Source organism: Globicephala melas, chromosome 16 (genome assembly GCF_963455315.2).
Source record: "Globicephala melas chromosome 16, mGloMel1.2, whole genome shotgun sequence".
In the NCBI taxonomy this organism is placed as follows: domain Eukaryota; kingdom Metazoa; phylum Chordata; class Mammalia; order Artiodactyla; family Delphinidae; genus Globicephala; species Globicephala melas.
This window is the reverse complement of record NC_083329.1, coordinates 77,799,700-77,819,129: the sequence shown is the minus strand read 5'-3', so window position 1 is coordinate 77,819,129 and position 19,430 is coordinate 77,799,700. Positions and strand designations below refer to the sequence as shown.

The window sequence follows — 19,430 nt, the reverse complement described above, 5'->3', positions numbered from 1 at the left end:
CCCGGGAATTCCCCACACTGAACTTCTTTGAGCCTTAGTTTCCTCACTGATACATGGGGATAAACATCCCCCCAGCATTTCTGAAACGATCAAGTGGACTGGGGACATGAATGCTTTTAGTAAATTCCGAAGTGTGAGCTATTGCTCCTCTGGAAATCTAAGCACAGCCTGCAGAATACCTGGAGTACAAGTGAAGTAGATGTATCTGGAGTTGTGGCTTCAAGTAATGCTTACTGTGCTTAATATTAAAAAAAACAAAAACCTCTAACCCTGCCTTCAAATTCCTCTCACCACTTATTTCAGTCAAAGATAGAGGGACAGGGGATGCTTTCTATGAGAGAGAAAATGAGTTAGAATGAATGAACAAAGGAATGATGAGGAGGAACGGATGTCTGAAGATAGGAGAATTTTAAATGCATGAGGATGCTGCGCTGAACCCGAGTCTGTCCTTAACCACGCAGCCAAGGAGGAGTAAAAACCATCAGATAGCGGAGAAAAGCTATTTCCTGACAACCTCCAGGGGCCATGATGCCTTTTTTTTTTTTTTTTTTTTTTTGCGGTACGCGGGCCTCTCACCGCCGCGGCCTCTCCCGTTGGCGGAGCGTAGGCTCCGGACGCGCAGGCTCCGGACGCGCAGGCTCAGCGGCCATGGCTCACGGGCCCAGCCGCTCCGCGGCATGTGGGATCCTCCCGGACCGGGGCATGAACCCGTGTCCCCTACATCGGCAGGCGGACTCTCAACCACTGCGTCACCAGGGAAGCCCAAGGGGCCATGATGCTTTTTAACCTCTGCCAGGCAGGAGAGAAATGAAAGTGGACAAGTAACCGCAGGATCTGAGGCCAGACAGATGAATTTTGGATCCCGGATTTACTTCTTACTTGCTATGCAATTTTGGGCGGGTTACTTAACCTCCTGGTTTCTTCAGTGGCAAGATGGAAAAAGTAATGGCTGTATTCCTTTCCTATCGCTGCTGCAATGAATTACCACAAACTCATGGCTTAAAGCAACACAAACTTATGATTTTATAGTGCTGGAGTTTGGAACTCCACAGCATCAGGAGGGCTGGAGGGGGAGGCTCTGGGGGAGAATGTTTCTATAAGCAGCTCTTTTGTCCCTTTCCTGTTTGCCCATTTCTGTTCCCCTCAAACCTTACAGAAATGAGATCACTCGGTAACATTTAACCTGCCTCCTGAGTTCTGCTCTACTGAACATACACAATGCCTTACCTAACCTGTTGATTCCTTTCCTGGATTAAAAGGTGTGAGAATGAAGAATTAAGTAGTTAAAGAATGACTGACTCTGTACCCCCAGCTTCCCCCTTAGCAAATGTGCAAGTCAACCAGGCAGGCAAGACAGCATCCAAAGGAAGATCAGGAGAAGTCAGCAGTCTGCTAGCAATGGAAAAATGACGAGGGGACTTCCCTGGTGGCGCAGTGGGTAAGAATCCGCCTGCCAATGCAGGGGACACGGGTTCGAGCCCTGGTCCGGGAAGATCCCACATGCTGCAGAGCAACTAAGCCCGTGCGCCTCAACTACTGAGCCTGCGCTCTAGAGCCCGTGAGCCATAACTACTGAGCCCACGTGCCGCAACTACTGAAGCCCGCATGCTTAGAGTCCGTGCTCCACAACGAGAAGCCACCGCAATGAGAAGCCCGTGCACCACAACGAAGAGTAGCCCCTGCTCGCCGCAACTAGAGAAAGCCTGCGCGCAGCAACAAAGACCCAACACAGACAAATATAAATAAAATTAAACCAAAAAAAAAAAACGATGAAGAATCTGACCTCCTACCTTAATGATTAACTGAGATTGTTTCCCCTTTCCAAGAATTGTCATGCTGAGCAGAATCTTCGGAGTTGGTCTCGGACATGAGTCCACCTTCTCCCCAGATCGCTGGCTTTTCTGATTAAAACAACTTTCCTTTTCACCAACACCTGCCTCTCGATTATTTGTTTTTGAGTGGTGAACAGCTGAACTGAGTTTGGTAACATTTCCTGGCCTTTTCCAGCTTCCAGAGGCCACCTCCACTCCCTGCTTGTGGCCTTCCTCTACCTTCCAAGCCACCATGACACCTTCAATCTCTCAGACACTCCTACCCTCCTCTTATAAAGATACTTGTGATTACATTGGGCCCACCAAATAATCCACGCTAACTCCCCCACCTCAAGATTCTTACTCATATCTGCAAAATCTCTTCTACCCTTAAGCTACCAGATTCATTAGGTTCTAGGTATTTGAGTGTGGCCATCTTTGGTGGGGGGGGGATTACTTTTCCTAACACAACAGTTATCAAGGAATAAATACGTAGTATAATAGAAGGCACTTAGAGTCTGCCACGTATAATAGTAAGCACTCAATAAATGTTTGCTACGATGATGACTATTATTTGCTCAAGCAGAAAGTCTCAGCCTGGAAAGCCTCCGCCACTCACTGGCTCTGCCCCAACCCTTTCACCTGGCCAAATCCTGAGACCCTTCTGGAAGCCTTCCATGACCTAGGCTAGATTTGTGATCGGGGGGACCTGTTCTCAGTTCCCTGTGGTGTTATAATCATCTGCCTGTCTCACTAGATCGTAAATTCCTCAAGAGCTGGGATGCCTTCTTCTCATCTCTGCGTCCCGACTCCCAGCACATGGCACACAGCAGCCTTCACATGTCTCATCAACAACCAAGGGTCCCTCCTGACTCCACAGCAAACAAGGGTGCAACCTGCCGGGTGCTCCAGACCACAGGGTGCTGCTCCCTGCAGGAGGCGAGCTGTGGAGGGAATGTCTGTGTCCCAAGGTCATCGTGCTCTGCGCGGGGGCGGTTATTCAGGGAGAGTAGCTGGTTTCCCCATCGAGGAGGCTCTCGCGTGAAATGCAGGGACGACAGATGCATGCGTTCATCCTGGAAGGGAGGGAGACCTGGGCTCCAGCACGTGTGGCAGCCAGGTGGCGTTTGCTGGGAGTCACGTCTCAGGGCTGCAGGTGGGCGGGAGGGACCAGCATGGGAAACAGGCTCCACGACGCTTGGGCAGGTTGGGGGTGATCAGACACAAGGAAGAAAGACCCGCAGAAATCACCTGGTTCCGTGGTTTGTAAAACTCAAAACACAGTCCCAGGCTCTAGCCCAGACCTGCTGAATCAGAACGTCCAGGGGTGAGGCAAGAAAGCAGTATTTCTGAAAACTACCCAAAGCAATTGTGTTACGCAGCCAGGTTTGGAAACCACGGATGGATCTACCCTGAATTTTACAGACAGACTGTGCTACAAATAAACGGTTCCCTGAACAGGTGTGTTAAAATGGAAGGAACAGGCAGGGCAGCTCATCATTAAGCAAACTTACTGTGAACGAGGCAGGCCCCACATCCAGAACATATGAAACCCTTCTTACAGAGCTGTGTCCCCTAACCCATCCAGGCCCGCAGAAGAGTGGACCTGCGGGTGGTCTCTCTACTCTAGCGAGCCCCCAGATCTTCAAGACGTGCAGGTCTCTGATCCAGCCTCTCAGGGCACTCTCTGGAGGGCTCCGGGATGGGTCAAACTCCCCGGTACCAGGCTCTATCTGGAGCCTGGTACATCAGGAGCTGCTTGGCCCATTGGTCCAGTCCCTGGATGGGTGGGGTGTCCACAAAACAGGCTGTTCTCGAGTAAGAGACATCTTTGTGCTGTGTGTTATTTTGCTGAGAGTCTCTGCCTCTTGCCCCGAGCTGGGGATGAAGAATGTCACCTGCCAGTATCAGTAAACAAAGGATGTTGCGACCATCAAACCAGCAGCCACTGCAGTCACCCCCAGCTGTGCACCCTGAAGGGTTTCAGGATGGAGAAAAGCAGGATACTGACCCTAGAGAGTTTCGGCGCATATCAAAGGAATCATTTCAATGAGCCCAGACTCATGCATCTGCCCATATACGAAGAAAAGTGCTCAATTCATTAACCTGAGATACCTGGTTTTCTTTAATTTCAGTAAGCTTTTGATGTTCCGACTCCCTGGTCTTTGCTGCAGAAACTCCTGTATAGCCTTGGTCCTCCCTGACCTTTTCAGAGCAGTTCCTCAGAGCGATCTGAGAGGCTGTGTCCTCGGCTTCAGTCCTCAGTAAATCCATCGAATAAAACATAATTCTCAACTCTCACGTTGTGCATTTTTTTTTCAGTCGACACTACCAAACACTCCTTTTGGGAAATGCACCTTCCTTGCACGGTGGGAGTGTGGGAGGAGGGCAACGAAGCCCTGTTCTGTCGAGGAAGGCCGCGGAGCACCAGTAGCCTGTGGGTCCCCCACGTCTCCAGCTGCTTCCACTCTCACGGGCACCACCCAGATCAGGTAAGTTCATTTACCTCCTGACCTTCATCTTGGATCAACATAGGAATCCTTCCACGAGCAGCGCATTTTAAATGCATAACGCCCTTCCCTAGCATCCCCTATCTCCCTTCCTCGTTTTATTTTTCTCCCAAGCACTGATTATACTGTTAAATGCTCATTTATTTGCTTATTTAAATTACTTTCGATTTTCTGACTTATTAGTACGGTGTGATGCCTCTACTAAAACATATACGAGGGCAGGGATTTTTTTTGTTTCCCCGTCCACTGCCTGCCTTTTCCACTGCTGTATCCTTCCCACGTAGAAGGTGCAGTGAGGAAAAACAGCAGGATAGAGGGAGGACTGTTTTAAGAAAAAAAAAAAGAAAGAAAGGAAGGAAGAAAGAAAGAGAGCAAACCCCACCACGGGGCCTGTTTCACAGCGAACACCTAACAACTAGAGGGAGCCCGAGCTAGCCTGGGGCCCTGGGTCAATCTGTGGGTGGTTTAGGTGAGTTGCCATGGTTACCGTGAAGCTGGGCCAGGGCCCAGAGCGCCTGCCTCGGGCCACCAGACCTTGGGGGTGGGTAGAGGGGGACCAGGAGTTTCGGGAAAAACATAAAACAGAGACTCACCCTTGGATAGAGACACGTTCTCACGGAAGGCTAAGAAACCGTAACCCCCGACGTCAGCGACTGGTGAGAGCATCGGATCAAGTGCGTAACGTTAGGGGGACAAAGGAGTCATAAACAAGAAGCAGAGCTGCAATTGCTTGAACACAGAAAGAATGAGTCATCCAGGGAAGCAGGGTGGTGGCGGTTTGCTCTTGCTTCGCAGAGACTGGTGGCCTGAGCAGCCTCAGGGACTGCTAGGCAGGGGGTCCCTTTTAAGGGACTCCAAAACATGAGAACTTGCAGCAGAAAGAGTATGCATTCTACAGAATCATTTTTGTTTGGCCCACACTTCATATCTGTTCTCTGAAGCCTCCCTACTTGGTTTCCCTCGGACCCCCAGCCGGTGGGCAGTGTCACCCACCCCCTGGCTTCACCGGGGGACTAGCAGCTCTGGCTCCGTCTCCAGCTGGATTTCTGCTGACCTGGATGCACCTCCCAGCTCCCCCTGCCCTCCATCTCCCGCTAGCCGATCTGACTCACCCTGAACAGCAGGCACAGGGCACCAAGGCTGGGACCTGCTAAATCCTGGATCTGCTCAACACCTGCCCTGGATCCCCATTCCTCCTACAAAAGACTCTTCCAGGGCTTCCCTGGTGGCGCAGTGGTTGAGAGTCCGCCTGCCGGTGCAGGGGACACAGGTTCATGCCCCGGTCCGGGAAGATCCCACATGCCGCGGAGCGGCTGGGCCCGTGAGCCATGGCCACTGAGCCTGCGCGTCTGGAGCCTGTGGTCTGCAACGGGAGAGGCCACAACAGTGAGAGGCCCGCGTGCCGCAAAAAAAAAAAAAAAAACAACTCTTCCATATGCCACTCATGCGCCTTCATAACCGGGCTCCGATCTGCCCTTTCCACTCTCCTCACTGCACTTTCCTAACTCTGGGCCTTCACTCAGGCTGGTCACTCTGGCTTAGAGAGCCCTTTCTCGCTTGTCTGGATTCAAAAATGGGACTCGGCTTTCCAGGGCCTGCTGAAGACCCAAACTTGCTGAACGTGGTTTGCAGCAGTTAACGCACAGGAGAAGCAGAGAAAGGCTGACCACCCTGGGAAGGCTGGTCACGGTGAGGATGGGCAGAAGTCCGTGGTGACAAATCCCATGACAAAGAAAACACGCCTGGGTCCAGGCCAACGATCAGCTTATTTCAGACGCTATTTACTAAAACAGATTCTAGCACAAGGAGAGGGTTTGGAGAGAAACTGGGCAGTTCAGAGGACTTTGACCCATTAGAGTATGTAATGGGCGGGGGATGTCAGGGCTGGTCCCCCTCCACCCCGCCCCGTGCAGGACACACTGTGCTTTCTCTAACCTCCTCTTAGCAGTTCTGAGGACATGGAGACATGGCAGAGTGGTGGCAGTGGTCACACTCGCTGCAATGTGGACAGACGGACGGAGCACAGAAAGGTCTGTGGGAAACAGCCAGAAGAAGACACGATTCTACAAGACCGGCCGAGTGGAGCTGAAACACCAAGCCCCGCTTGCAAGGGAGATGAGGCAAAGCCACTCAGAGACAGGGACAGGGTAGTGGGGTCACCTGGGCACCCAAAGGTCTAAGTCAGCGGAAGACTCCGGTGACCCTGTCCCTGTTAGTTAAAATTCAGCTGAAGAAGAGAATACGGGATGCCGATGAAGGCTGATTTATGTATCTACGCCTCACCTTGCTCCAGAAAGAATTTGGTGACTGCTTTCCTGTGGTACTTCCCTTGAGGTTCAACGCTTTGGAAATCTTAAGTTCCATCATCCCTTCCTGGCCACACAGCCCTTAAAACTTCAGACGCCTGACTGTGTCTCTACCTCCCTGCCACACTGGCTTCCCCCATGTATACCATCAAACATACACTTACACACTTAAGTAATCTGTCTCCTTAACCAAGATGCGACCCTCCCTTGTCCGTGTGGCCCCACAGCTGTCAGGGGCTAAATAAGCACCTACAGACCAGTTGGAGACCCTGGGTTGTAAGTGAAGTCAACCGGGGCACCGAGAAAACAGATTTTTCCCAAGATTGAGGAACAGGGACTAAAAGCAAAGAGGGATTACTCACACTGGTTTAGCAGGCCACCAGTTTTGGGCTCTCGACTTTGCTGGAAATTCTGAAGGGGATCAGAATAGACCACCCCAAAATATGCCACCTTGGCATAAGGATTATTTTGAGCTGAAGGCAACTAGAAAACAGCAGACACAGGAGGAATTCTCTGGCCTCCCCCTTTCTACCTAAAAGCAGGATATAAATCTCCCTTTGTGAAGGTGTTTTCCCCTCCCATCACCCAGGAGGAGGAAAACAACCAGTATCACTGGAGAAAGACACCACCGAGATGGGCCTGCACAAATAAACCTACACAAATAAAATAACCCTTATCTGCCATTAGTTTTCGCCACATACTTACCTTCCCAAAATTTACCACCCCTGGAAGCTCAAAGCCCTTTATCTTTGTCTTGTCACTTTCCCACAACTCATGTCCCTTTGTTAAAATGGTACATACGCTCTGAAGCCTAACCGGTTCTTTGGGTTTGCTCTTCTATCCTGTGAAGGTCCTGTGCACATGCATAATAAACCTTTTCCCCTGTTAATCTGGCTCTTTTCTCTTGTTATTCTTGCCTGTCCTCAGTTTAATTCCCAGGCCCCAGGCACAGAACATAAGAAGGTAGAGGAGAAATCTTCTTCCTCTCCTACAGTTTCCATAAAGGGTATGCATAGCAGGTACTACAGAGCAACAGGACAGATGCCTGCCCAAATTAGGCTGGAAAAACACGCCGGAGGAGGATTCCAATTCTTGGATGTGCCTGGACCCTCATACAGGTAAGGAAAGATGGGAAGGTGGAGGCCACTGGGATAGTGGGTCCCACAGATAAAAAGGGGGGTCCCCTCCAGGATGTGAGGGTCCTGACACCACCCACTGTCTACCATCCCTGTCTTTGCCTCTCCGACAGCGTCCGGAACCTGAGCCACAGAGTCCGAGGGGCCATCATGGAAGATAACCTACTTGTAACGGACTGTCCTCAGCAATCCCCCACCTTGCTCTGCTTTCTACCCCCTCTCAATATTCCCTTGCTCTTTCCTTCCTGTTTTCTAATTCCGTTTCTCCTACTTGGACCTTTATACTCGTGTATTGTTTTAGCGAACATCTCTCAATTTTACATATTTGTGTGATACAACACCGGAAGGAGTAATTACACTTGAATTCGGGTGGTGGGGCTATGGGGGCACATGTATTTTTCACGGTAACCCCTTTTAAGCTGCAGTTGCAAAGGTGTTCTAATAAGAATTTTGGAAACAATTTTAAATGTTTTCCTTCGTCCTATTGCTATCGTCCTGCCCCTCTTCCTTTGGTGGCGACCTTGGGGAGGGCGTGGCAGAGGAGGCCCCAGAGCTGCAAGTTACACATGAGCACCAGGAGGAAGCATAGGGACGAATGAGAAAAGCAGAAAGCGCAGCTCGTGCCAGTTACCGGGTGGAGGGAGGGCTACTGCTCCGCGTCGAGCACGAGTTTGATGGGGCAGAGGGGGTGACTTGGGCCCCAGAGGGATGTTTTTTTTAATTTTTTAAAAAATTATTTATTTATTTTTTTGTGTGTGTTTGTTTTTCTTAACATCTTTATTGGAGTAAAATTGCTTTACAATGGTGTGTTAGTTTCTGCTTTATAACAAAGTGAATCAGCTATACATATACATATATCCCCATATCTCCTCCCTCTTGCATCTCCCTCCCACCATCCGTACCCCACCCCTCTAGGTGGTCACAAAGCACCATTTCTTCAATCTTCTGTCTCCTCTATCTACTGCCTCAGCCTCACAGCAGATGTCCCACTAGAGAGTCAACCCAGCTGCCCAGGGAGAAATGGTTTGAGAACTCTAAGAAGTGAGAGGAACAAATCTTCTTTGGGAAGGGAGCACAAATGCAGTCCCTGGGGGTGGGTCTCTTCCACGCATCTCAATCGCTCACCTCCCACTGGTATATGCATTTCCTTGGTTAGTTAAAAAAGTCACCACCCACCACAAGTACCCTGCCAGATATACCCCTGGATAAAAAGGACACTATGGGCACCGTTGTCTTTTTTTGTTTTGCTGAAGAGAAACCTTCCAGGTACGCCGGGAAGATTAAATGAGCTCATCCACGAGGGGCATCCAGGTGAAGCCTGGTCCTCCCTCCACGCCGTTGCCCGCTGCTCCCTCTGCTGTCTGGTCCTCCTAGGCTGAGCCACTGGTGACTCACTTGCAGATACCTGGGAACCTCAGGGCTCCAGGGACAGAGTAGCTTCTCCACACCCAGGGCCCATTCCAGAAGCACCATATTCTCAACACACCCCGCACTCCCCAATCTGCACAGGACCTGACTTTTTTTAAAATTAATTAATTAATTTACATTTTATTTTTGGCTGCGTTGGGTCTTTGTTCCTGCGTGCGGTCTTTCTCTAGTTGCGGAGAGCCGGGGCTACTCTTCGTTCTGGTGCGCGGGCTTCTCATTGGGTGGCTTCTCTTGTTGCGGAGCACGGGCTCTACGTGTGCAGGCTTCAGTAGTTGTGGCACACGAGCTCTGGAGCGCAGGCTCAGTAGCTGCCGCGCACAGGCTTAGTTGCTCCGCAGCACGTGGGATCTTCCCGGACCAGGGTTCGAACCTGTGTCCCTGCATTGGCAGGCATATTCTTAACCACTGAGTCACCAGGGAAGTCCCAGGACCTGCCATTTTGTTTGCCAAGTTCCACCAGAAAAACTGATTGCACACCAGCTGCCATTTGACCTAACAAAAGCTCCTTGACAATTAAAGTGATTTGGAATGCCCCAGCTAGCTTGTTGAATGGGAGCTCTTTTTAAGTACCCACTGTTTTCTCTGCAGTAATTTTTCTTCTTCCAGCAGTACTTCTTGCCTCTACTTCCTTCCCTAAATGGAAATTTCATTTGCTTGTTTTCACTTCTGATCATTTTTTAAAAGATATTTGGTTTATTCTTCATGTGGTTTCAACCAGCTACTTAAAACCTTTCAGTAGTATTACGTTAATTTCTATAGTATAATTGATCTCCCTGTTTTTCTTTTCTGACACTCATTCAGCTTCTCCGATTTTCAGTTAAAATTCCTTTGCAGACTACTGTTGAAAGGATATTTTGGTAGTATTTTTGGTGCATGAAGGAAGTTAAATTTCAGTTTCTGGCTTAAGAAAACTGATGAACAATTTCTCTACCTGAATAATAGTCCTCTGGAAGCCTGAATATCTCTAGAGTGAAAAAAAAAAAACGAACAGGAATAATCTGCAAGATTAGATAATATTGATAGTAAATTCTCATAAAGGTGTTCTGAGAACAAATCAGGTAATATCTTAAAGACAGTTTCAAAATTCCATGAAGAAAAAAGGTCAATCTACTAACGTGCATTGCATTATTAGGCATTCTCCCTTCCTCAACTAGAACAAAAAATCAGACAAGGTAAGAAAAATGTGACAGTGATATGTGGCTATAAATAAATGAGAAGGATTCGTCTAGTAGACTTCAGTCTTTTCTCAGCCATTTGGCTGCTTTCCTCAGCAAGGAGTAGTTACGTGGTGAGTCAGTGTGTGCGTGTGCGTGTGCGCGAGAGATGACATTGTTCAGTCACTCGTAAGCTCAACCCCACCCTCCTGAGACAGCTGCCAGGCTCTAGCTTCCCTGGGAACCAGGGGGACAAGAGGACAGTGTCCAGTTCCCACCTGATGTTCCACCATTTCGAAGAACGTACTGAGATTTGGAGGGCTTTAGGGACTGTCATTTTGGCTTTAAAAACTGTAAGATGAATACAGGAAAAGCTTTTTCCTCGTTTCTCCACCATCAACTTGCATGCGAAACGGCAAAGGCGATTGCCCGGCCAATCATAGCACCACTGGGAATGACCCTTTTGCACTGCTTTTTTTCTCAGCTGCCCAAACATCTTCTAGAGGCTTCCTCTGAACAATTTTATGTTAAGGAGGCTGAAGGATAGGAGCCACGTGTGGGCGGAGGAGAAAACAGGAAGCCCATTGTCCTAAATAGTCATTTCAGCCTAATAACCCCACGGTGCAGCTACTCATTAACTAGCATCACAATACACCTTACCTTAACGCCTACTAGTCATGCCCAGCTATATCCATGTCTCATCACGACTGATAATGCAGCCAACCCCACACTTCAAAAATAATTCACAGTTTACAGTGTACCGTGTCTTGTTTCTCAGGATTGAAAAAGGCTTTCCATTTATCACGTCGTTTGTTCCCACAGTAGGGAACTGGGCCAGATCTGATGGCGGGTGCCTCCTTCCCCCCCCCAGCATGCAGAAACCAGGAAAAGGATTTCCCCAAAGGATCAAGAAGCCAGCCAGAGGGCCCGGGTCCCCTCCCTGCCTCTTTGAGGCATTTGCCACTGAATTTTCCTATCGCACCATGAGAAGGAAGCACCACAGTGAGGACTCATGAGCAGATGATGAGACTGACACGGTTTAATGGGAAACACCAGCGCAGCCCAGCCGGCCCTGTGCCAGCCTTTTACAATCCTGGGAGGCAACAGAGAGAAAAGAAAACAGGCGCCGGTGGGGAGCTGGGAAGAGGGCGGGAGAACCCGTGTCCAGGATCCACTTTATCACTTGATCAAACTTTACCATTTCTGCATTTTCTAACACCCTAGCTCAAGATACACAGAAATAAGTCCTCCTTGTTTTTAAATTAAGAAGTCTTCTCCAGTCACACCTCTGTCCACCGTCCCATCCCATCCTCTTGTTTTTATTTCTAAGGTAATTAAAAAAATTAAACCTAAGCTCCCCGAATGCCGTTGGGTGCGCGCGCTGCGAGCGCAGCCCATTTCAGCACCAGACTCGGGGACAGACGCCATAAGGGGGGGGACAAACCGTCGCCCCTCCGTCCACTGTCGCCGCCCGAGGCAGGTGTCCCGGGTGCTGGGGAATCAAGAGGGCTTCTTCAGGCCCAAAGCATTTCTCCAAATAAAATGACCAACTAGCCACTCCGTCCCTCCCATTACGGCGCTCCTCAACGGGGGACGCCCCTGCCGAGACAAGAGCGAACTGCCGTGACCTACATACGAAAAACGGGTCCCCAGAAGCCTCCCCCGCCTCGAGCCGGAAAGATCGGGCGACCCCGACCCTCAGGAGACCCCTCAGACGTTCCGAGCTGTCTGTCCAAACCTGCGCTCGGGTTTCCCAAGGGCTCGGCGGAGGGTCCTGGCTTCGAGGAGCCCCCGCACGCGCCGGCACCGGGCCGCCGACGATGCCCACCTGTGCGGCGCCGCGCAGGCCGGGTTCGCCGCGGACGGCCAAGATGATCACAGGTATTCGTTTCGCGAGCTTCCGCTGACAGCTGCAGGAAGACGCAGGCACCAGAACCGTCTCTCCACTTCCAGAGAGCGTCCCGCCCGAGTTTCCCTTTTGTCTCTGGCTCGCCCCGAGCAAGGACGGTGCCTTTCGTTCCCCACCGACACGCCCCGGCCGGCACTTACCCGAGTCGAGGGCGCCGCTCACGCGCTGGCTTTGTCTCCGGAGCCGTGCTCGCAGAGGGTGGCCAGACCGAACGGCATCGCCCCTTAATCCGGGCGCAGGGCTAGGCGGGCTCCGGCTCGGCGCTCGAGCTCCCGCGCCTGGGCGCCGACGGGCTGGCGGTGGAAACGCGCGCCTCGCGCAGCGCGCCGCCCCCGGGGTCTCCGCGCCGCGTCACCAGCCCCGCCCCGCCCCGTGCCTCCAGGCCTGGGCAAGGGAAAGACCTCGTGAGGCCGAGCGCTGGGTGCAGGTGGGCGAGCCCGTGCCCCGCTGGCGAGTGCGGTCACCCAGCTGCCGAGTACTTTGTTTGCTCGGCACCCCCGGTGCCGGGCTCCAGGCGTGCGTCCGGGTCCGGCGGGTGCAGAGCGCGTGTCGCCGAACCCCGCCTTCTGGCGTCCACTCTGGTCGCGCCCACTCCGCAGCAGGGTCTAGCCCCGCGCCCGGGAGGGGCCGGGAGGGGCCGGGAGGGGCCGGGAGGGGCCGGGAGGGGCCGGGAGGGGCCGGGAGGGGCCGGGAGGGGCCGGGAGGGGCCAGGAAATCCCGCCCGCCGCCGTCGACGTCACTGGTGCGTCACCGGGGCTCCCGCACCCGGGCTCCGCGCACTCCCAGCGCCCCTAGTCTCCCATCCCCGACCCCGCGCCCCCGCCCGGCCCAGCTCTCCGCCTGGGACGCGCATCGCCCAGGGGCTGAAGGAGGGGAGATGAGGGGGACGGTGGGGTGTTGGGGCCGTGGTCCTCGCGGGCTTCGGGGACCTCGGCCTCTGGCAATTTCATCCTTGCCAGCGGGTTAGCTCCGTGGACCAACCCGGCTAGGCGCGGCCGGTTGCCATCCATCACCAAAGAATACACAGTACACCCCACCCCACCCCCAAGGGGGGCAGTGAAAGGAGAAATGCTTAATACCCGTAAAGATTCACAGGCCATTGTCTCCATTTATCGGGACGTAGCTAAGTAACGGGAAATGTAAGGATGGCCACGCCAGCCCAAGGCGTTGGGAGTGGGAGTGGGCCGCGAGCTCTCCTCCCGGGTTGCGACCGGGAAGGCGGGAGCACATTCCTAGTGTTCGTGGAGAGCAGAAGCTGTTTCCACGGGGAAATCCTTGGCGACTCCTCATTCCTTCTGAACTGTAAGCGTTTTGCGATGGAGATACTAAAAACCTCTCCGTTATTATAATCCTTTTTCTTTAGGGAAAAACAACTTAAGCGCCGTCCATGTTACAACTCCTGGTAAAATAATACAAAACATTTGGAATAGGGAAGCTACGTTACACTTACAGCAGTGTTAGCAAGATTGGTAGGAAAAGGAGGCCAATGTTAATTCCTTTATAGTAACAGCAGAAAATCGTGGTTGACAATTAGGAAATATTTCTTGAAAACCTGCGTTCGCCGTCCTCATCCACCATCAGCAGCCATTCCTTGCCGTAAAGGGTACGAGGATCACTTGTTTCTGAGATCTCTTATCCCCGTTACTTTGACATTTGCCCCAGACAAATGTGCATCTTCCGAGACTCCAGGTGTCTGAGAGAATGCAAATGTGGAGTTCAGAAAGCCTCACCTGGGGCTAGCAAACATCTCACACAGGTTTTTGTCACAGCTTGGAAGTGCCCATCTACGACACAGAGTTAAACCATGGTAAAGTGGCTCAGCCAGTAAATACTCACTACACTGACCTTTTTTAAAAAAAGTGAGAAAGATATATGAGAACTGCATTTAAAATTCAACAAATCCAGAACTGGGCTCATTATTTCCACCCCGCAAATCTATTTCTCCTGTACTTCCTGACTCAGAGGCACCACTGCCCAGTTGGCTGAGGCAGAATCCTCAGTGTTCTTATCCCAACTCCCATCTCAATCCATCGCAATCAGGCATTTGTAAGGGAAATCAGTTTCCACCCTTTCAGATTCCTCACTCACTTATTTTATCTTTCTCATTCATTCCAATACCCCTTAAAGTAGAATTATGTCCATTTTAAAGAGAAAGAAGAGGGTCGGTTTGAGCCCGTGGCTCCAGAGTGAATCACTAGACCAGCAGCATCAGCTGGGAACTTGCTAGAAATGCACATCTCAGGACCCATCCCAGCCCTACTGATGCAGAAACTCCGGGGCTGGGGCCCAGCAATTGGTGTTTTAAGCCCTCTAGGTGATTCTGATTCTGTCTATCTCTGTCCATCACCCAAGACTGCTGTGTTGACGAAAATTCAATTAACAAACTAAAGAGAAAAAAAGGGAATTTTATTCGAGCCAAGCTGAGGATTATGACCCAGGAGACACACTCTCAGAAGGCTCTGAGAACTGTTCCACCTGTTAGAAGTCAGAGGCACGGTCATACACACTTTCGAGACAAAAGATTGTATATCAGAATGACATATTGATATTTTACATAAAGTTCCCCAAGGATAATACAGTCCAGGTAAGCCCATACAAAGCAGCAAGTCACCATGACCCCCTAGCGTTGGGAAAGAAGGCTATTCTTTTACATTGATAAAATTAGAAGAAAGAGGGGGCAAAGATGACCTGTGGCCCAGCAGGCACTCTCATCTTTGAGAAGGTCTGGTTAATGTGTAACAAAAGTGCACACTGCACATTAGGGAGGGAGGAAGGAGGCATAAAGGGACAGAACGAGACAATTTTGTGTTTAAATTTTCTTGTCCTGCCTTAAAATGTAAATTTTATTTCATTAGCTGCAATCACCTGACACCGGCTGCAGACCCTGGACATCCATTTTCCTTCCTTTGCCGCCCGTTCTGATACCTTTGTCTGATACCGATATAGCCTCTGCAGATTTCTTAGATTGGTCTTTGCATGATGTATCTTTCTCCATCCTTTTACATTTAACTTATCTGTATCTTTATTCTTAAACTGGGGATTCTCTATTCTTGCAGACAGCACAGAGTTGGATCTTGCGTTTTTATTCAGCCTGCCAAACTGGGCCTTTTAATTGGAGTGTTTGGGTCATTTACTTCTTATGTAATTATCATGTGGTTGGGTTTAAATCTACAATCTTGCTATTTGTTTGTTTTTTATTTGTCCTATTATTGTGCATTCCTTTTATCCTGTCTTTCTTTTTTTTAATTGAGGTATAGTTAATTTACAATATTATATTAGTTTCAGGTGTACAACATAGTGATTCAAAATTTTTATGGGGGCTTCCCTGGTGGCGCAGTGGTTGAGAGTCCGCCTGCCAATGCAGGGGACACGGGTTCGTGTCCCGATCTGGGAAGATCCCACATGCCGCGGAGCGGCTTGGCCTATGAGCCATGGCCACTGAGCCTGCGCGTCTGGAGCCTGTGCTCCGCAACGGGAGAGGCCACAATAGTGAGAGGCCAGCGTACCGCAAGCAAAAAAAAAAAAAAAAAAAAATTTTATAGATTACACTCCGTTTAAATTTATTATAAATATTGGCTATATTCCCTGTGCTGTACAATATATCCTTGTAGTTGATTTATTTTGTTAAGTAGTAGTTTGTATCTCTTAATCCCATACCCTTATCTTGCCTCTCTCCCATTTTCTCTCCCCACTGGTAACCGCTAGTTTGTTCTCTATATCTGTGAGTCTGTTTGTTTTGTTATATTCATTCATTTGTTTTATTTTTTAGATTCCACATATAAGTGTTAACATATAGTATTTGTTTTTCTCTATCTGATTTATTTCACTAAATACCCTCCAGGTCTATACATGTTGTTACAAATGGCAAAATGTTATACTTTTTATGGTTGAGTAGTATTCCATTGTATATATATATATACCTCATCCTCTTTATCCATTTATCTGTTGATTGACACTTAGGTTGCTTCCATATCTTGGCTATTGTAAACAATGCTGCTGTGAACACTGGGGTGCTTGTATCTTTTCAAATTAGTGGTTTTGTTTTCTTCGGATATATGCCCAGGAGTAGGATTGCTGGGTCCTATGGTAGTTCTATTTTTATTTTTTTGAGGAGCCTCCATTCTGTTCTCCATAGCGGCTGCACCAACTTACATTCCCGCCAATGGTGTAGGAGGGTTCCCTTTTCTCTTCACCCTCTCCAGCATTTGTTATTTGTAGACTTTTTGATGATGACCATTCTGACTGGTGTGAGATGATACCTCATTGTGGTTTTGATTTTCATTCCTCTAATAATTGGCAATGTTGAGCATCTTTTCATGTGCTTGTTGGCCACCTGTATGTCTTCTTTAGAGAAATGTCTATTTAGTTCTTCTGCCCATTTTTTGACTGGGTTGTTTGTTGTCAATTGTATTCCAATAAAACTGGAAAAAAATAAAGATAAATCACATAAAATCTAAATTTTTAAAATTTCAGATATTGTATGCTTATCTCTAGAAGTTGCATTTCGTTTTTCTAATCTTCCATTTTTTCTCATTAGATTTGTTTTTCTTTAAATCCTTGAGCAACTTATAATAGCTATTTTATTATGCTTCTCTGTGAATTCCATTCTTTCTTTTCTTGGGCTCTTTCTTTTAGATAAGTTTTCTACTGTTTTGGGTCACATTTTCTTATTTCTTCCTATATCTAGTAATTTTTTTTTTTTTTGCGGTACACGGGCCTCTCACTGTTGTGGCCTCTCCCGTTGCGGAGCACAGGCTCCGGACGCGCAGGCTCAGCGGCCATGGCTCACGGGCCCAGCCGCTCTGCAGCATGTGGGACCCTCCCGAACTGGGGCACGAACCTGTGTCCCCTGCATCGGCAGGCGGACTCCCAACCACTGCGCCACCAGGGAAGCCCCTATCTAGTAATTTTTAAATTAGATGCTAGACATTGTAAATGTATGTTGCTGTGTGCCTAGATTTTGTTGACTTAAAGAGTAGGGACTTTGTCCTGGCAGGCAGTTAAGTTCCTTATGGATCGGTTTGATAGTTTGGATACTTATTTTAAAGGACTTTAGCCTTTATTCTAGGACTAGTTTAGCCTTCCTACTACGGTATGACTCTTCTGAGGTCTCACCTGGATGCCTGTATGTTCAATGAACTCTTCCTCTCTGATTGGTTGGAACTCAAATGTATCCCAACCCCCCGGGAGCTCTGGGAATTGTTCAGCTTACAGCTCCTTGGACATTCTTTGCTCAGACCTAGGGCATTTTATCTTCTGTACAAATGACAGCATTCAGCCTGAGCCTCCAGGGTCTCCACAACCAGGAACCTAGTTCTCTTTGTCTTGGCAGCAACCTGCTGGTGGAACTCTGTGCCACAAATTCCTGTTTCTCAGCCTCCCCAAACTCTAATCTCTGAGCCTCGTCTCAAGATGTATTCTTGTGTATTCTTCTTAGGATCCCCTTTTGCACCTTGGTTGGCAAGTGCCCCCAGGCAGAAAGCTGAGGCAATAACAGGGTTCACTTAGTCTGCAGCCTTTTTCTCAGGGATCGCACACCTGTGCTGCCTGTTTTCACTGTTTGAAAATCCTTGTTTCACATAGTATCTCCAGTTTGCAGTTGTTTATCATGGAAGGGTGAGTCTGATCCCAGTTTCCCCAGAGTGGTAGGAGCAGGAGTTCTTGGCCCATCTTTTTGGTTTCATTTCCCCTCATCCCCTCACTTTTACCTTCTGTCCCTGACACACGGACTGCTTCTACTTCCTGCTTTCTTACACCTTTGAGTCTGGGCAACACTGGTTTCCTTCTACCCTGGCCCAAATTAGTAAATTTCTGTTTTCTTCAAGATTCGGCTAAATCACTAATATCTTTGGGAAACCTGACCTGTTAGCTTCCCCACTTTCCATTTTAGTCGGTCTGACCTATAAAACCTCCATTATAAAATGTACTAAATCGTATCAAAATAAAAAAAACCATACCTCTTTCCACTATACTATGAGTTCTTTAAGAGCCCATCTTATAAATATTTGTGTCTGGTATGTTGTAGAGGCTTAAGAAATGTTCAGTGGGACTCCATGTTTATGGGACATCAAGAAAAACCATGTGCTTATTAAGCTGCTTAATTTTAAATATTTTTAAGGATTTGGCAAAGGCGGTTTGGTGTATGACTGGCCCCACTTAGGAGAAAAATTACAAAAAGCCTTGCCTTTTGAACATTTTTCCTGGATAAAATGTTTTCAAGGATCAGTGATAGTGATAAATAAAGACTGCAAAATATTGTCTTATATGGAGTGATCTGTTGCACAAAGAAGACACAAGGATTACCAGATTGAAAGAGACTGATTGCTTCTGGCACAATTCATCTCTGAGTGATAACCAAATTTTTTGGTCTTAAACAGGGGTCTAAATGAGCCTCTTTTGGTGGATCTATAAGGAGCTACTGTGATCCCTGAATGGACATGTGTACACGACTCTGTCATTCTTATCCTATTTTTATATTTGTGTACTAATTATCCTGAGATAAACATGGATCTACTGAAACAGAGGACAAGAAAGAGGGTAAGAGACTCTTTGGGGGAAGTCAAATAAGTTCACTGCAAGGTAGGGAGTTTCTTAGCAAAGAAGAAACTTAGGAAAGTGTGTAAGTGAAGATAACCCAAGTGGGGGCTTCAGGTTCTGTAAAAAGACATTATCCAAAGATAAGGAAAGGTAACCTAGGACTTAGTTGTTTCTTTTGAGTTAGAACGTTTTCTTAAAAACAAGCAAAGAAACAAACAAATGAGACATGTCCACCCACCCATCCACTTACCCATTCACCCACCACACCATCCCTCCATCCCTCCCTCCCTCCATCCATCCATCCATCCTTCTTTCCCAGTATATACCTAATCTACCCTATTCTAATGATACTGTAAATTGCTCAAAACATTAAAAAATTCCTCTTTCAGAATTACCTGCAGAATCACACACTTTTTTTTATACCTTGTAATTGTACTTTGTTTTTGACCAAAAGAGTTATCAAATATTTTATTTATCAGATTCAGTTTAGAATGACTTTTGGATGTTTTCAAAACTCATATATGTTCATAGGAGAAAGATTTCTCAACACTGAGTAAATTCAACACAATTGTAATAACTGAAAGATTTAAAATTCAGGAAAATACAGTAGGAAAGAGACCACCAGTCTAACATAAAGCA

General features: G+C 48.5%; 1 protein-coding gene across 4 annotated transcripts in view; it reads right to left on the bottom strand.

Annotated features, from left to right (window-relative positions):
* The window catches only part of GNG4 (G protein subunit gamma 4), a 68,289-nt gene extending 55,387 nt beyond the window's left edge, over nt 1–12,902 (bottom strand). Inside the window, exon 1 of one of the 4 annotated variants that reach the window (XM_030839583.2) lies at nt 12,395–12,902. The gene's annotated coding sequence lies outside the window, so the exon portion shown is untranslated. Of the gene's footprint in view, nt 1–12,173; nt 12,314–12,394 lie in introns of those variants that run through there. The other 3 variants (XM_060286375.1, XM_060286374.1, XM_060286376.1) reach the window with 3 other exon arrangements.
* Nucleotides 12,903–19,430: the final 6,528 nt, after the last annotated feature.